Source organism: Ailuropoda melanoleuca, chromosome 8, assembly GCF_002007445.2.
Source record: "Ailuropoda melanoleuca isolate Jingjing chromosome 8, ASM200744v2, whole genome shotgun sequence".
Lineage (NCBI taxonomy): Eukaryota > Metazoa > Chordata > Mammalia > Carnivora > Ursidae > Ailuropoda > Ailuropoda melanoleuca.
In genome coordinates, this window is record NC_048225.1 from 53,077,338 (window position 1) to 53,095,676 (window position 18,339).

Genomic DNA, 18,339 nt, shown 5'->3' on the forward strand with positions numbered 1-18,339 from the left:
GCCTTCCTTTGGCTCCCACAGGACTCACATGATGCCACCTCCAGTATTCATAAGCTATGACTATCAGGCCAATTATTTAAAGCTTCAGCTTCCTCATCTGTAAAAATGGGGATAATAATACCTGCTGTTACAGGGGGCTGTTGTGAGAAATAAATAAGATTATGCATGGCTCCAGTGGGGCCCCAGTGTTTTCTCCTATACCCTGCACACACTCAGCTTGGAGATGAAGTAGATGTCTTCCGTGCAACTCACGGCTGCCTTCCAGATCACTCTCCTCTCTGTGCTCTAAAAACCCTCCATCCCTTTAACACACATACTGATTATGCCACTCTCCCTTCTTACTGCTGCTATCTGTAAAGTCCTCCTATTCCAGCTCAGTAATTGAAGATTTGAGCATCCGACTCACCACCTCCTTCTCCACCACTGCTCCTGCCATTCTCCTTGATAAGTTCCACACTCGTATAGAAGATGCATCCAATACTCAACCTCTTAGGTTCTTGACCTCTACCCAGTTCAGCCCCTTCTTCTCTTACTTTAAATCACAATTAATAACTGCAGCAGCTTTAAAAACCTCAATTTCAAGCAGCCCAAGCACCCCAAGCAGCACAATCACCATCCATACTTCCAGACCACTTCTCTCCAACAATTCATTCTCACCATCAGAACTTCTAATCCATTGATCCTAGCACTTTTTCACTGACTGTCACTTCCTGCATGTCCTCACTTCGCCCCTTTATCCAGCTTACACATCATTATCAATCACTCCTACGGTTCATTCTTCCTCCCCTTGAACTCACCTGGCAAAACCCTATTTCCTGGTTAACTTTAAGTCATTGCCTTCTCCACCTCTGTACACAAGTGGCTGAATAAAGCTAAAGAAATTACACTCAAGTATGCTGAATGGTCTCCCTTAAATTTGTAACCAAAGTGTGGTCTCTGGTCCAGAAGCATCAGGTTCAATTGAAAGAGCTACAAATGCAAATTCATCTCAGGCCTAGTGAATCAGGACCTCTGGGGGTGGGGCACAGCCATTAGTGTTTACCAATCCCTCAGGCTGATTCCGAGGCAGGCTGAAGTTTGACAACTATGAGGCCTAATTCACTCTCTCCTTTTCCAAAATGTCTATTTTAAACCCTTCTCTTTTCCTTTCAAACGTTATACATTCCTTCCACCTTCCTGACACCTGGCTGATGATCCTACTGAAAAACAGATCAGAGGACAACTTATTCATTCTCCCATCGCCAAATTTACCAAGCATTTCTACATCTGTAATCAAAAACTCTGCCTTCTCAGAGGCACGGCCTTTCCTCCTAAGGCCAAGCATCCACTGGTACACTGAATTCCATAGTCCTTCACTTATCAAAGGTTTTTGAGCCTATCATCCCCTCTCCTTCTTATGCATCCACAAATTTTCTTTCAGCCCATGAATACACTACCTCCTATCTCAAAACAAAAACAACTTCCCTGGACCCCTTATCTCCCTCCAGCTTTGGTACCATTTCCCCGCTCCTCTGTACAGAAAAACTTCACAAGAACAGTCTGTATTTCTTGTCTTCATTTCCTCACGTCCACTCTCTCCTTCACCTATTCCCATAACACCATCAAAATATATATGTCACCAGTGAGCTCCACTTTGCTAAAGTCAGCATTTAATTCTCAGCCCTCATCTCACCAAGCCAATCAACAAGCACTTGTTTCAGCTGAGCACAACCCTGAACAGACTTGATTTACTTTAACTCTGGGACACCACACTGTCCTAGATTTCCCCCAATCTCATTAGCTGCCCATTCTCTGCTCTGTCCTCTTCTTCCTAAATGTTGAAGAACCTTGAGCAAAATCCAGAAGGTAGAAGCCATCCTTCCAGCAACAGTGACAGGCTCTCTCCAGTATGAGTGTTTGAGGTAGCCAGCATCCTCATACAGGTGTCTGGGGGGTGTGGGATGGCTATGTCACCAGCAGCAGTTTGTGACAGCAGGACCATAGGTTTGGTGGGTTGACTTTGAAGCCTAGTGGTAGTGTGACTCTGAAGCCTAGCAGCAGCTTCCCAACTTCTACTCCTCCAGCCTGCTAATGATTCTATAAACACCCAGTTCTCTGTATTAAATCTCTCTCTGATGGGGCATCTGGGTGGCTCAGTCAGTTAGGCATCCAGTCTTGATTTTGGCTCAGGTCACGATCTCTGGGTCATGAGATCCAGCCGCGCCCCCCCACCCCCGGTCAGGCTCCATGCCTGCTTGAGATTCTCTCCCTCCCCCTTCCTCTGCCCCTCCCATGCCTGCTAGCGCACTCTCGCGTGTTCTCTCTCACGTGTGTGTGCTCTCTCTCTGTAAAAAACTAACTAAATAATTTTAAAAAGAAAACAAAAAAATAAAAAAAAATAAATCTCTGATGAAAATATCTAGAGTGGTTAATGTTTTCTACCCTGAACCTTGACTGACAGAATTCCCAAATTCACATCTCTGGCACCAATTGACCCCAAAATAAAAACTGCATATCCAACTGCCTCTCAGCACCTTCCCCTTCATAACTAATACCTATCTCAAAACTCACATGTCTCCAATATATTCTTGATTCACCATTGCCCCCTTCTTCCCCTCCCAGGAATATCACAGCATTTATTTTTATAAATACCATTACAATTCACCCAGTTGCTCAGATTAATTATCTAGAAGTTATCCTTAACTCCATTTTCCCTCACACACCCACACCTAATCCATTAGCAAGTCTGGTTAGCTCTAACTTCAAAGTATGTCCAGAATTCTACCACTTTTCTTAATTTACCTCAACTGCTACCAGAACAGCCTAAGTTACTCTCACCTCTTACTTAGAAACAACAATGGTCTCTCAACAAATCTCTCTCCTGCCACTTTCCCTTCCTCCAGTGTCTTCTCCATGCCAGAATCACTTTCTTCAAATAAAAATCAGATCACATAACTCCCTGGCTCAAAACCATCCAATATCTTCCCATCCCACTTGGGAAAAATCTAAAACTGTACACAATCTGGCTTCTGCCAGCTTTGCTCACTATGCTCAAACTAGACTAACCACTTAGCTGTTCTTGCAACAAACCAAGCTCTCTCCCACCCCAGGGCTTTTATAACTGCTAACTGTGCTCTCTAGAATGTTCTTCCTAGAGATACCCACACAGGTTGCTGCCTCCTCTTTCTCAAGGCTTTGTTCAAATATTTTCTTCTCAGTGAGGTCTTCTCTGATCACTATCTAAAATAACTCATCCTGGGGTGCCTGGGTAGCTCAGTCAGTTGAGCACCCAACTCTTGGTTTCAGCTCAGGTCGTGATTTCATGGGTGGTGGGATCGAGCCCATGTCAGGCTCTGCACTCAGCAGGGAGTCTGCCTGATGATTTTCTCCCTCTGCCCCTCCCCACATTTGTGCACACAGGCGTGCGCGTGTTCTCTCTCAAATAAATCTTAAAATAATAAAATAAATCATCTTACCACCCTCGTTATTCTAGATCCCCCTTAGCATTATCATTATTTTACCCACAAGAAAAGTATACCTACATACTTACTGTATAGAATGTGGGTGGGAGCATGAGAGAAAGGAAAGGAAATCTGTCTGTCTGGCTCTTTCACAATCCAACCTTATCCAAGTCAAGGTCCCTTCCTAGATCTGTTTCTTCATTACCAAAATAGGGATAACAAAGCATAACATCAATCACATAAATTTGCTTTGAGGATTAAATGAGATAAAGCATGTAAAGGCTTTACCTGACAGTACATGTTCAACAAATGTGTCTATTTTACTATTATTACCCAATATATTACTATCATTACCCAAATAACTCTTTGCCAAATTATTTCTAAGGTAGCAACTATATTCCCAAAGTCCTCTCTTCTCTTCTATTCCTAGGGTGCCTGGGTGGCTCGGTTGGTTAAGCATCGAACTCTTCATTTCGGCTCAGGTCATGATCTCAGAGTCGTGAGATCAAGCCCAGTGTCGAGCCCTGTGCTGGGCACGGAGCCTGCTTGGGATTCTTTCCCCTCCTCTCCCTCTGCCCCTCACCCCCGGCCCGGCTCACGCACATGCGCACTCTCAATAAATAAATAAATAAATAACAATACAATAAACAAATAAATATCTTCTATTCCAAGTTTTCATATGACTGTTTTAAAACCCCTCATCACCCTTGGCATCACCCTTGGGGGTGTTGATGGAGTCAGCGTGCACCATGGCAGGGAAGGGAGGGACGTCGGGGAGGGTTGTCGATCCGTGAGGGTTGGGGATGAGAGACCAAGATGGCGACTGAGACACCCGCAGGGATGTGGAGACTGACATGGGATGAGAAGGAAGGCTCTGGATCTTCCTAGTCAAAGTAAACAGGGACTCAAACTAAACAGAACATTCCAAATATGATTTAATGAACATAAAGTCCATGAAGACTTGATATGGACACTGTATTTTAATTAATGCAACATAAGATCATCTTAGCTCCTTTCTGAAAGCTGTTGACTCCATTTCTTGGCTTACATTGAGGTTTTTTTATAAATTTAAATCTCCAGGTGTTTAAATCTCCCTCTAAACTGCTTAATTTTTTTCCCCTAAATCACAGAGAGAGAGAGAGAGAGAGAGAGAGAGAGAGCACAAGGAGGGGGAGTGGCAGGCAGAGGGAAAAGCTCCCAGCTGAGCAAGGAGCTCGATGTGGGACTCGACTCCAGGACCTTAGGGTCATGACCTGAGCCAAAGGCAGTCACTTAATCAACTAAGCCACCCAGGCGTCCCTCCCCATAAACAGTTTAAAGCCAGTTCTACTCCAAGGTTCTTATCTGACTCTGTCACTTGAATCAAAGAATCTGTGAGATGGAAAAGTAAGTGCTACTGTGGAAAACTCATTTTACCTCCATGACGTCAGTGTGCTTCTTGTAGAGAACTTAAGGGATGGGAGCTTGAAAAGAGAGAGGGATGCCAACTAAGGAAAAACCATTGTCTAATCACTTTATGCTTACCATATCGAGAGAAAAGAAGTAAAGGGAACTATGTGCTCAAAGATTATGGAGCCACTCTTCAAAGGCAAACCTATATAGACTTTGGTTAACACTTCCAGCCTGGAAAGATACAGAGATAAGGAGTATGCTAAGCATACTTTAGATGGCTCTAGGGAAGCCTCTTATGAAAGCCTCCATTGTGCAAGTGCCGCAAGACTCTTTAAGAAATGCCTGGCCCATTTTATACTCAGGTTTACCACCAAAGCAATTTTACTGGAAGGGGTATGGGTACTGTTAGGCAGTTTCAAAGAGAGAAAGAAATGTCACAGGGAATTCTCCCATGAGATGGAGAAATATATTAGAAAGGCCTTTGCCATTGGACATACCTGGACTCTGAAAACATACTAGCTCAATTTTTCCAAGTTGCAGTTTGCTTCCCAGTAAAATAGAATTATAATAGTAGCAAGGCGATTGTAAATATTATAAAAATATGTATACTAAGTTTTTAGCATTTAAATGCCTTTCATGTTTTAGATACTCAGATATTATTTTCCTTCCCTACCACCTGTGTAGGTGTACAAAGGGATGAGATTCTGGCTTACTCCTGCAATACCAATAAAATATTCAGAGATTATTAATTCCTCAATGAATGTAAGACCCCTTGCTTGCTGTATCCGTTAATCTGTCCTTGTAGAATATAAGTCTCCAAATTAAGACTCTGGCTTCTTATGTTTAATAGAGTACTTCCAGTCATGGAATGAACTATCGGAANGCTTGTAGAAGTCTCCAAATTAAGACTCTGGCTTCTTATGTTTAATAGAGTACTTCCAGTCATGGAATGAACTATCGGAATGAGGCTATTATTATTACAATGTCCACACTCCTCAATAGATAAACAGGTTGAGTTTCAGATTCTCTTCCAAGGTAAAATGTTCCACTCTTACAATAAAGGTTACTTCAAGGGCCAGGTGATATCCTGATAAGCATAATGTATTAATTCTCCTAAAATCTCTGATAAATTCTCTTAATAAAACAGCATGTAAAAATCAGTTATGGGTGGGGTATGTGTTTAATGGTAACTGGTTATTTTTATTGGCAGAGACATCACGGTGAAATCACTAAACCTTGGAAAGCTGCCTTGGAACTTGCCTGGCACCAGTGTGAATGCAGAAGTTACAAGGCAGCCATGTGGGGTGTGACGGTAAAGCCATCATTTGCAGTGAACATCTTAAACAAAGCAGTCTTAATAAAGTAGCCTGTGAATTCAAGCCAGAACTGAAAGACAGGGGCAGGGACAGAGAACATCTCTTAGGCAGAAGACTACTTAATATACTTACTTGCCCTCAAAGGATACACTTTGCCTCTTTACACTGATTTTATACACTTATTTAATCATTCCGACATCTAAAAATTAACTATTGCTCCAAGCCAGGAATTCTGAACACCATTTTGGAGAGGGCTCATTTAATTTACCCACTATGTTCCTACTCCCTGCTGCACATTCAGTACACTAGAGAAAACAGACTTAGCAGCATGAAATGCCTACAAAAGGTCCCAGTTAAAGACAGTCACATCTACTGGTTAACTCATTTAATAAACAGGAGTTAATTTACCCTATGATACCTTTCCATGACTTTCATTAGCAAATGCTTTGTCTAAAATTAAGTACTCAGATATTTTGTATTAAAAATACACTATAATTGGGGGAGAATATATCCAAGGTTAGTATTATCTGTGGAAAGGTGATTAAAAATCTATCATTTTAGGGGCACCTGGGTGACTCAGTCCGTTAAGCATCTGACTCTTGATCTCAGCTCCGGTCTTTATCTCAAGGTTGTGAGCTCAAGCCCCACACTGGGCTCCACGCTGAGGATGGAGGCCACTTGAAGACATTTAAAAAAACTTTTTTTTCAATCTATAACTTAAAAAATTCCTCCAAAAATCTACCTATTCTTCAGTTATTATCCAACCAGATTGTATTTCATCCAGTTATTTATTAATTTAACCATTCATTCATTTAACAAATATTTACTGAGAATGTACTCTAAGTCAGATTTGTGGTATACCCTGGGGACAATATTGTAAACTAGATCCAAATTCACTAAACTTGTATATTTAAGTTCTCCATTCTTATTCTAACATTTTAAAGGCAAAAATTATCTCAAATAGCTTATTTTAGCTTATACGGTAGAAAAATTCTTCAACATCAGAAAGCATCCTGTCCAAGAATATTTCTAACTGAAGTACTAGAGTGATTTCTGGGCTTAATTAGAAAATGTGCTGTAAATTACTAAAATGATCGAGTGAAGTATAAAATAAAAATATATGCACCATTTCAGCAATAAATTTAAAAATCTAGAGAAAACAGATGGTTTCTTAGCAAAAATTAATTGCCAAGAATAAACCATGAAGTAGGAAAAAATGGACAGACCAGATAGCTTAATAGGTATCAGAGTAAGATTTATCATTAGAAAAGGCACATGAACTAGATGATACAACAGCTAAATTCTAATAAAAACATTTAATGTGTTTCTGGCTGCTGCTGCTGCTACTACTCAACATATCCAGTGCTGCCTGTACCAGGCACTGTACTAAGCACTTCATATTAATTCATTTAATCCTCCAAACAGCCCAATAAGGTTGATGCTATTATTACCATTTTATAGATTAGGGTCATAGAAAAAGATGAAAAGCTTGCCAATTCAATTTTCAGATCAAAGGAAAAATGGTTACCTATCCTGACCCACTGCCCCACAAGAAACAACTACATATTAGAAATACTAAGCACCAACCTCAATTACAGTAATGAGCAAAAGAATAACCTATAACGAATTAGTAATGCAACATCAGGAAATCTACATACTTTACTACAACTATAAATTAAAGGAAAACATATAATGTTAATAAGCGTGGAAAGGCATTGCCAAAAATTCAGCATCCATTCCTAATAAAAACATTAAGTACGAAGAATTATTTAAGATATTTTCCAAAATTAACAGAAAATATTCTGAAGAGCAAAATATTGGACATTTTCAATTAAAACAACAACTGGACTAGCATCTCACTATTCCCATTACTTTTCAACACTGTTTTGCAAGTTCTAGAAGGTTTATGCAATAAGAGTAAAAATCACTATACATCAACACTNTTACTTTTCAACATTGTTTTGCAAGTTCTAGAAGGTTTATGCAATAAGAGTAAAAATCACTATACATCAACACTGGAGAAGAACAAATAAACCTATCCTCTTATTGATAATAATGAGTGTAAGCCAAGAAAATCAAAGAGAGCTTTCCTTAAAAACTAATAATAACAAGAAAAATGATTTGAATTAGACTCTGAATACAAGATTTTCTTAAAATTATAGCTTTTCCCTATGAAGCCACGGAGATAGGAAATATATTTTATACAATAGCGCAAAAACTATAACATACTTAAAAACAAACTTAATGGAAAGGCACACGAGCATATGCAGAAAACTGTATTATTGAAGAATCTTATTGAAGGAATAAAATAAAATTTGAACAACGTATAAAACATCCAACCATGGTTGGATGTGAATACTAATATCATACAAACGACAGCTCCCAAAATACAAGAAGCCAATGAATACAAAAATCCTCAGTCGAATTACAATAAGCTTTTTTTTCTTTTTAAAGAATAGGACAAAACAACCTTAAAGTTCATATGGAAGAATAAAGTTCTGAGAAAAGCCAAAAATAGTTACGAAAAAGAAAAGCAGCAAGAGGTGGATTTGCCTTACTTGATAGTAGAACATATTAAAAAGCCACCCTAATTAAATCAATCTGAAATCAGCAACGGAATAGACAAAAAGATCACACCAAATGGAGAATCCAGAAATGGATCCAGGATATATGAGCTTTTACTATATGACAAAGGTAGTATTTAAATTCAGTGGGAAAAGAAAGGTACTGTCATAACTGTATATTCATCTGTGAAGAAAATTAATCTACCTCATAATATATGGAATATCTACATAACATATTTGAGAACAATTCCAAGTTGCATTAAAGATTTCATTTAAAAAGGAAGATACGAATCTCAAAAAAAAATGATAAAATATATGCAGAACCAAAGTATAGGAGAGACTTCTTTTTTTTTTTAAGATTTTATTTATTTATTCGACAGAGAGAGAGAGACAGCCAGCGAGAGAGGAACACAAGCAGGGGGAGTGGGAGAGGAAGAAGCAGGCTCATAGCAGAGGAGCCTGATGTGGGGCTCGAACCCATAACGCCGGGATCACGCCCTGAGCCAAAGGCAGACACTTAACCGCTGTGCCACCCAGGCACCCCAGGAGAGACTTCTTAAACCAAGACAGAGTACTCAGAAGACACATGAGAAAAAGTAGAATTACATAATATAACAAATATAAACTTATATGTAAAGCATACCAAGTCAAGATGTAATTTCATAGATTTGGAAAAAACACCAAGAACTCTTCAAATTTTATGAAAAAAATGCAAGCAACTAAATAATAAAAATAGGTTAAGTATATGACCAGGCAAAATCACAGAAGAATACATTAAATGGCTAACAAACTCAAGAAAAGATGCTCACTGTCACCTGCAGCTCAGATTAAGCACTTATACTGAGGCTAATGCAATTTAATAAAAATCACCAAAAAATGATTTCCCATTGCCAGCAGGGGTTCAGGGTAAGGAATAATGCCACATATTATTTGTACTCTTTGGGAAAACAATCTGAGGTCTCTTAATATTAAAAACCATATATGCCCTTTGACTCAGAAATGCCACTCTTGGGGGCTCCTGGATGGCTCAGTCTGTTAAGTGTCTGACTCTTGGTTTTGGCTCAGGTCATGATCTTGGGGTCATAGAATTGAGTCCCGCCTCCGTGCTGGGTGTGAAATCTGCTTGGGATTCTCTACCTCCCCCTCCCTCTGCTCCTTCCCCTGCTCTCTCTCAAAGTAATTTATTTATTTATTTATTAAAATTTAAAAAAGAAAGAAATTCTACTCCTGGAAATTTTATCCATGCAAGTAAATACATCATAAATATAAATTTATATATAAGTATATGCAATATTGTGCATAGTGGCAAAACAAAAAATTAGAGCCAGACTAAATATTAAACACCTATCAACAGGGTAATAGTTAAAAATATGGTACACCCCTATCATGGACTATTATGAAACCATTAAAAGAATGAACTGAAGAGATCCGTATAGGGAGCCTAGGTGGTGCAGTCATTTAAGTGTCCAACTCTCAGTTTTGGCTCAGGTCATGATCTCAGGGTCATAAGGTTGAGCCCTGTGTTGGGCTCTGTGCTCAGTGAGGAGTCTGCTTGAGATTCTCTCTCCCTCTCTCTCTGTCCCTCCCACTTGTGCTCTGTCTCTCTCTCTCTCTCTCCCTCTCTCTGTCCAAAATAAATAAATGATCTACACATGGAATATTGCACAAGAAAAATAAAATGTAGAGTCATGTATATAATATCCACTCCAATTTTGTAAAACAGCAATGAAAACTTAACAAACATACATATATGTGTTTATGTGTCTATACGGATATCTATGACATATACACAATGACCGTGGGAAAAAAATACAGAGAGATATACATCAAATTATTAACATGGGTAAACTGATGACTATGGGTCACGTGGACACGTGTTTTGTACTTGGGAGGTATCTTAGTTCAGGATGCTATAATAAAATACTATGGACTGTGTGGGTTATAAACAGAAATTTATTTCTCACAGTTCTAGAGGCTGGGAAGTCCAATACCAAGGTACCAGCTTGGTTGGTGTCTGATGAGAGCCTGCTTCCTGGTTAACAGACAGTCTTTTCACCATAACCTCAGCAGGTGGAAGGGGCAGGGATTTCCCTGGGGCCTCTTTTATAAGGGCATTAAACCCCATCCTGAGGGCAGACCCCCAAAGCCCCACCTCCAGATACCAACACGCTGGGGATTAAGTTTTAACATATGGATGGGGGGAGAGGGATGACACATATTCAGGCTACAGCTTGTGGTTTTTGGAGGTAGTGCAGGAGAAGGGGAAGACACAAACCAAAATGTAAAAAGATGGGGGGAAAAACTGCACCTAAAATTACTTCCATATTTTGTTAAAATTCTGTTTTTCTAAATATACATATGTATTAGTGTATTTACGTGTATGTATACATATCGGTGTGTATGTGGGAAGAGAATGATAAATAAGAATAAAATGTGCTCTTACACATAAACACTGTCTTTGTTTAACCAAAACTTACATTAAATACCAAAACTTTTTCATTTTAAATTTTGATTGAAAACCTTTCTAAAACTTACACATGTCCCTGTTTTCTGATCCGGGCTCTAATAATCACTTGTTATTCTACTGATGGTTTGGCATCAATGTGGCGTAATGGAGAAAAGCACATGCTCTGAGCCTGGCAGACCTTTACTCAAACCTGCTTTGACACTTATTTGTACTGTGGTGCTGGGCAAGTCATGTCACCTTTCCGTGCCTCAGTGTCCTCATCTATTACACAGAGACAGCATTAGCTAAAACTACGGTTCACTCGGTACTTCTCATTATTAACTTCAGTTATGAACTGCAACATGGAGATGTGCTTGGGTGAAGGACTGACACCTACACATAGAAGAAGTAATCTAGCTATGCTTTTTCACTTAGTCTGTCTCTCTTTACAGTTGGACTATTTCTCCTCACCCTCGTTTTACGTGAAGTAGTAACAGTGCTATTTACGAATCCAAACACAGTGACTTAAAGGGTAAGAGAGTAGCTAAAATGATTTACCACTCAATTATGTTCCAGAATCAAAGAGTAAATCATAAACAGAGCAAACTATCAACAAGCTTTCACTTCTCTTTGTTGTCAGTGTGTCTACTTTAACAGTAATCCTCTTAATTCCCCTTCTAATTTATTAAAAATGAGTACAGAAGGGCACCAGGGTGGCTTAGTCAGTTAAGCATCCAACTCTTGGTTTCGGCTGAGGTCAAGATCTCAAGGTGGTGAGATCCAGCCCCAGGTTGGGCTCCGGGCTCCATGCTCAGCACAGAGCCTGCTTGAGATTCTCTCTCCCCCTCCCTGCAACTCCATTCCCCTGGTACTCCTCCCCGCTCACACAGGCAGGCTCTCTCTCCGTAAACGAAATAAATATCTTTTTTTTTTTTAATGAGCAACAGACCCTAAGAAAGAGCCTAGTCTCTACTATGAATGGCAAAATATATGAGTTTTAGAACATAAATTCTGTGACATCTTTTGCTTACAGCTGGGTTCTTAGCCACATTCTCTATACTCGTAATTGTCACAGAGAGCTCATTAGGCAGGGTGAGGGAAAAACCCTCTCTGCAAGCCAAAGTTGGTTATCACATCCAAAATTTATATAGACAGAGGTTATGCCCTTATATATCTCATCCCATCTGTTTTCTAAACATTACCTGAAGAATGTATTTGACGCAAGCATTTCCCTTTTAAAATTGAAATTTTAAAGGAGAAAGTATTTTCTATCAAAGCAGGGGAGGTGAGAACAATTTACCTCCTGACAGCCAGATAAAGGTCTTCCAGAAAAATCCATATAAGGAGTAAGATTAAAAGTCACAAAATCCTGAAATCTCACCAGATGTTATGTGGAGGGCAGTGGCAGAAAGAAAAGAGGCAGCTGAAGTTTCACAGACCTGATCATACTTTCAACACTTTTTAGATAACGGCCTAGAAATTTTTTATGACCCTCATTTTGCCAGATGCAAACCAATAACTAGAACAACAAAATGCTAGTCCTCTGTATCCTGAAGAATAGTTCAATTTGATCAAATCAAAAAACCATGTATTATCTGTTTAATATATATGATATGCACTGTAATAGGATTAATACAGAGACCAATAAAGAAAGACTCTCGCCTAAAGGAGCCCTCAGTTTGGGGGTGCTAAGAGGAGACAGAATCAGACAATGAAGAACTAATTACAACACAGTAAGTACTCAATAAATACTAGCTATTCGTTGCACAGGCAGTGGTAGGAGGACTTAAAATAAGGACACTAGTCCCTATAGAGTGTTCAGAACAATGTCCTCTGAATACCACATTAAGAAGTGTTTACTTTATCCTGTATGTAATGGATCAAAGATTTCTAGGCCCAATGAGTGACAAAACTGAAATATTTTTTTAAAGGTTACTCCGGCAGCAGTGCAGCAGATAAAATATACCAAAGCAATATAAAAGATTAGAAAGCAGTAAGATATACCGGCTAAGAATACAGGCTTAGGAGCTAGACTTTCTGGACTTGAATACAGGCTAAGAGGAATTACTTGTGTGACCTTGGCCAAGCTACTTAACTACTCTGTGCCTCAATTTCCTCATCTGTAAATAGGAATAGAAACAGTTCTCACCACAGAAGGTTGCTGTGAAAATTAAAAGAACTAATGTAAAGCAGTAAGAAAAGTTCCTAGCACAAAGTAATTGCTCAATAAATAACAGCTATGAAATGCATGAAGGAAAAATTGGTACTAGGGAGACTAGTTTGGAGGTCAAGAAATAGTCCCAGAAAACAGAGATGAGAACAAGGAAGGGTATGTTTACTTGGGTGCCTGAGATGATGATATACAGGACATGAAACATACAAGAAAATGAAAAGGAAGAGGAGAATAACACCAATGAATGTAACCTGGACATGTTAGGGCTGAGATTCCTACAGAACACAAAAGTATAAATGTCTAACGATCACTGGAAAATACAGATCAGAAATCCAAAAGAAAGGAAGGAACTAGAGATATAGATTTGAGAGTTACTAACATGTGGCTGTGTTGGGCGAAGCTGTGGTAATGGAAGAGAGTATATAGGAAGAAAGAATAAAGCAGAAGAGTTGTAGGATCTAGCCCACAGGACCTGGGGCTCCAGGATCACAACAGCATCCATGGGAACTCCAACATAACCATCAATTGTCAGGAAGATAGAGAGGAAAAACTTTAGTCATATGAAATAATCCCTTCCTTCAAGAAGTTTTCAATGTAATTAGGGAGAAAAGACATACATCCATTAAACAATTTTATCGTGATTGTTCATGATTAATAAAAGTAATGCTAAAAGCAGAGGTGGTAGACATTAGAATGGCAAGAAAAGAAAGAAAAATTAGCTGAAAATTGAAAAAGCCAATGCTAACATAAAAAAGGAACACTGGCATAGAGGAGAAAGCTAATTCTAATAAGATGGGGGAAGGAAAGGGAAAAATGAAAACTATTACGTATTGAATGTCTACTATATGCCAGTAGCTGTCCTAGATCTTTCAAGTATTTTACCTTATTTAATTCTCATAATATCCCTATGAGATCAATATTATCGCCATTTTACAAAAGTAGTTTGAGGCATACCAAAGTAATCTGCCCAAAGTCCTACATCCAGTTATGGGCATATGACAGTGTTAGGACTAGAACCTAGGTAGAGGGCCCATGATTCTCCACCATACTTCCACTTCTTCAACTGGCTAAGTAGGACATATCAAGAAGGGGAAAGGGACAAAAAAAAAAAAAAAAAAAAAANAAAAAAAAAACTGTACTAGAAAAAAATCAGAATTATTCTCACTTATCTCACTATAGTAGAGCTACCTTTTTGAAGAAGTATGAAAGGGGAAAAAATGACTTTTTAAAAATCAAAAGTAATCTTTCAATCTCAGAGAACAGATAGGACTACAGATGTCTCCTGCTTCCAGCCCCATCCCACTGATTCCACGCCGTCCCCATGGTTAGAAATCTAAATTGCACACCAGACCATGTAACTCCTTCTCTTCCTAATCTTTCAATAACTCTGTATCACCGAAAGGATTAAAAAAAAAAATCATCAGAACCAAAAGGAGAAAGTTATCTAATAAGCCTAGAAACTCCTTAACCTAGAAGAAATAAAAGAGAAAAAAAAAGTTAACTTCTAAAAATAAATGCTCACTTGCAATTTATAACCCAACTTTTCTCACTTTAAAATCATAAAAATAAATGAAATTTCAAGTGCCAGTTGAAGAGCAACATTGACACCTTGTGGTGAACATCTTAATTTAAGGGTAATGAGTCAAATGTAACACGTAAAGTGGCTCCTAATTAAATGTCTGCTTACAAGAAAACTAACCCTTAATCCAGGGATTTCCAAGGGTTAAAGAAGTAAAATTCACACACGCTGAATATAAATTTGGAAAGAGCTGCTATTACTTTGGAAACATTCTTAACTACTGGCAGAAAAATCTGAATAAAACCTCAAGTCACTGTTTTCTTACAAAATGGTACAACACATCCACCTGAAGGGGTTCTAATGCTCTGGTTGTAGGTGTTGCAAAATCCCTGCCTTAGTCACGATTTCCTATTTTTCTGTAACACTCACATTACACAAACTGAAAGGAAATACACACCCTAGTGGCACAACAACACAGTGAAAGTTATTAACTAGAATATACTCTCAAAAAAACAGAATCAAGAGACCAGGGTTCTAGTCCCAATTTCAAATGGCACAGAATTTTGTGAAGTTAAGTGATATTAAAGAATTCAGACTCTATGTTTTCACATAAAATTACAGATCAGGGGCGCCTGGGTGGCTCAGTCATTGAGCGTCTGCCTTCGGCTCAGGTCATGATCCCAGGATCCTGGGATTGAGCCCCGCATCGGGCTCCCTGCTCAGTGGGAAGCCTGCTTCTCCCTCTCCCTCTCCCCCTGCTTGTGTTCCCTCTCTCGCTGTATCTCTCTCTATCAAATAAATAAAATCTTTAAAAAATAAGTTACAGATCAAGAAGTAACAATTTCACACACCAAAAAAAGCATCAAGGAAAGAGAAGGTATATTTTTAAAAATCACTTCCATCCAGGTACAATGTTGCCTGAGTTAAAGAAGAAAAACTGAACAAAATTGATCAGCACAAAAGTTAAGTTTCCCAGCCAGCATAAATCATGCCAAGAACCGTGAGAAAAGAAGAGCTTTTGTGGTTGTTTTTTTTTTTAAGATTTTATTTATTTATTTGACAGAGAGAGAGACAGCCAGAGAGAGAGAGGGGAACACAAGCAGGGGGAGTGGGAGAGGAAGAAGCAGGCTCCCAGCAGAGCAGGGAGCCCCATGCAGGGCTCGATCCCAGGATCCTGGGATCACGCCCTGAGCTGAAGGCAGATGCTTAATGACTGAGCCACCCAGGAGCCCCAGAGCTTTTGATTTAGCAAATAGACAGATGGTAGTTACTCCTTACTAATGTCTAAAAGAATTACCAGAGAATTATCAGAGAATTATCATTACTCATTAATGTTGATGACTACAATGTCAAGTTTCTAGTTCCAGAGTTATCTGGGCTCAGGTAATTTGGTTGATAAATGGACACTTGATCTGGTTCAAAAGAGTACATCTATGCTACCAGCTATAAATGATTTACACGATGCTAATGACAAGGCCACTGTTAATAAGGCAAATCAAACTTCTGACACATCTGAGGAATCTGGAAAGCACCCTAGAAATGAGACCCCCAAGAGATATATCACTGCAAGAATCAATGTTAAGTAATTGAGCACTAATTACCAGATTCCCCCCAATGATTCTGAATTTATGGAGGGCTCTATGATTTTCAGAAAATTTTCTCTTGTCATTATGCCATGTGGACCTTATAACCACCTTATAATCACCAATCTAGGAAGGTGAGTGAGACTCTGAAAAGGATCTGCAAAACTTGCTGGCAGGAAAACTTCACACCAACCTCCAGCCTGGCTCTTACTTCTCTTACTTGTTCTGTACTCTCAGATAAATCCTGTAATGCCTCTTGGCCTCAGCTTCTACACTGAAGACAAAGGCTGATCCCTGATGTCTGAACACAAAAAACGTCAAAGAGTATAAGATAATAAATAAGGAAATGCTTGTAAATTACACAAATTTATAATATTACTGCCTCTATCTCTTAGAAGAATCTGAGAAGTTAAACGAATTCAGATAAACCAAGGACAACTGAAGTCAGGTCAAGTTAACCGAAGCATTCTCTATTGTACCACATTGCTTTCCCAAGATCCTACAGCATTCCTTCAGTTCTTATTTTCCTGTCTCATCACAGAGCATTCAACAGTGCCTGAATCTCGTATTCCCTTAGTTTCTATGATGCTATCTTTCCCCGATTCTCCTCTTTTCACTGACTTCAGTGATTCTACTGATTTCTCCAAAAAGATCACACCATCTCACACTTGGACAGTATCTTTAAAATAGTAAAATCCATACCCTCATTTCATGAGGAAAACAGGTCAAGAAAGAAATATTAGTGGCTTATTCACATTTCAAACTATTTCTGTAGTTTGTAGGTCAGAAATATTAGTGGCTTACTCATATTTCAAACTATTTCTATACATTCCTCTTTGCAATACTTAAAACTTAACGTAGTCCCAAACTGAACAGATGCAAAAATACAAGTTATATATTTTGACACCTCCTCCTCTCTATCTCCACCATCCAATTACTGAGTCCTGTCCATTCTCTTATAGATCCCTAAGAAGTCAAAGTGAAAGCACCTCTCAGATAAGAATCAAAAGTCATCAAATGTCTGTGCTTAATTTAGTTGAAATCATTGTCTCTTTAAAAAAAAAAAAAAAAGATTTTATTTATTTGACAGGGAGAGAGACAGCCAGCGAGAGAGGGAACACAGGCAGGGGGAGTGGGAGAGGAAGAAGCAGGCTCCCAGTGGAGGAGCCTGATGTGGGGCTCGATCCCAGGACTCTGGGATCACGCCCTGAGCTGAAGGCAGACGCTTAACGTCTGAGCCACCCAGGCACCCCTAAATCATTGTCTCTTAAGAGCAATTTACACAGGCCATGTGACCAAACTTTATCATCATATATAATAAGATTCAGAATTTGCAAAGAAAAGGCCCATTTCATAATGTTTATAAAATAAACAATCATCTAATTGGACAAGAGTCCAACCATCCTTCTGGACTCTTCCTCTAGTAGATATATTGAGTATGTCTAATGGTCTGAAATTTATGATGTGTTACGTAAACATTAGAAAAATACTGCCAAAATCAAATTTCAATGAACCATCTGTCTGAGTAGGGTGAACATAGGCTGAGTGTCACTGTTACCTTCATTTTGAATTGCATTTATTTTGGTTGCCTGCCTCCTGGGAAAGTGTCCTTGATGATCAACGACATTGAAAATTAAAAACAAATTTAGAAATGTTTCAAAATTAAGCCCAGACATGAAAATATAGAGTTAAGGCAGTTAGTTAAGCCTCTGAGCATGAGATTCATGCAAAAAACCTTTGCCTTGCCAAACATGATTCTTTTAAGATGAACAGCAGGTCAAAACTCTAAGCCATGTCTGGGGCTGTTGGAGGGCTTTTCTAGTAATGTGGTAGTTGTTAAGATCTTGATAAGTCTAAATTTTGTACCTCTGGTTGCTGCTCTTTATAGTACAGAAAACCAGAAACA

The 18,339-nt window shown here is 38.9% G+C and overlaps 1 protein-coding gene across 2 annotated transcripts in view; it reads right to left on the minus strand.

Annotated features, from left to right (window-relative positions):
- The window catches only part of UVRAG (UV radiation resistance associated), a 298,437-nt gene that overhangs the window by 195,904 nt on the left and 84,194 nt on the right, over window positions 1-18,339 (minus strand). The gene's annotated exons all lie outside the window — the stretch shown is intronic.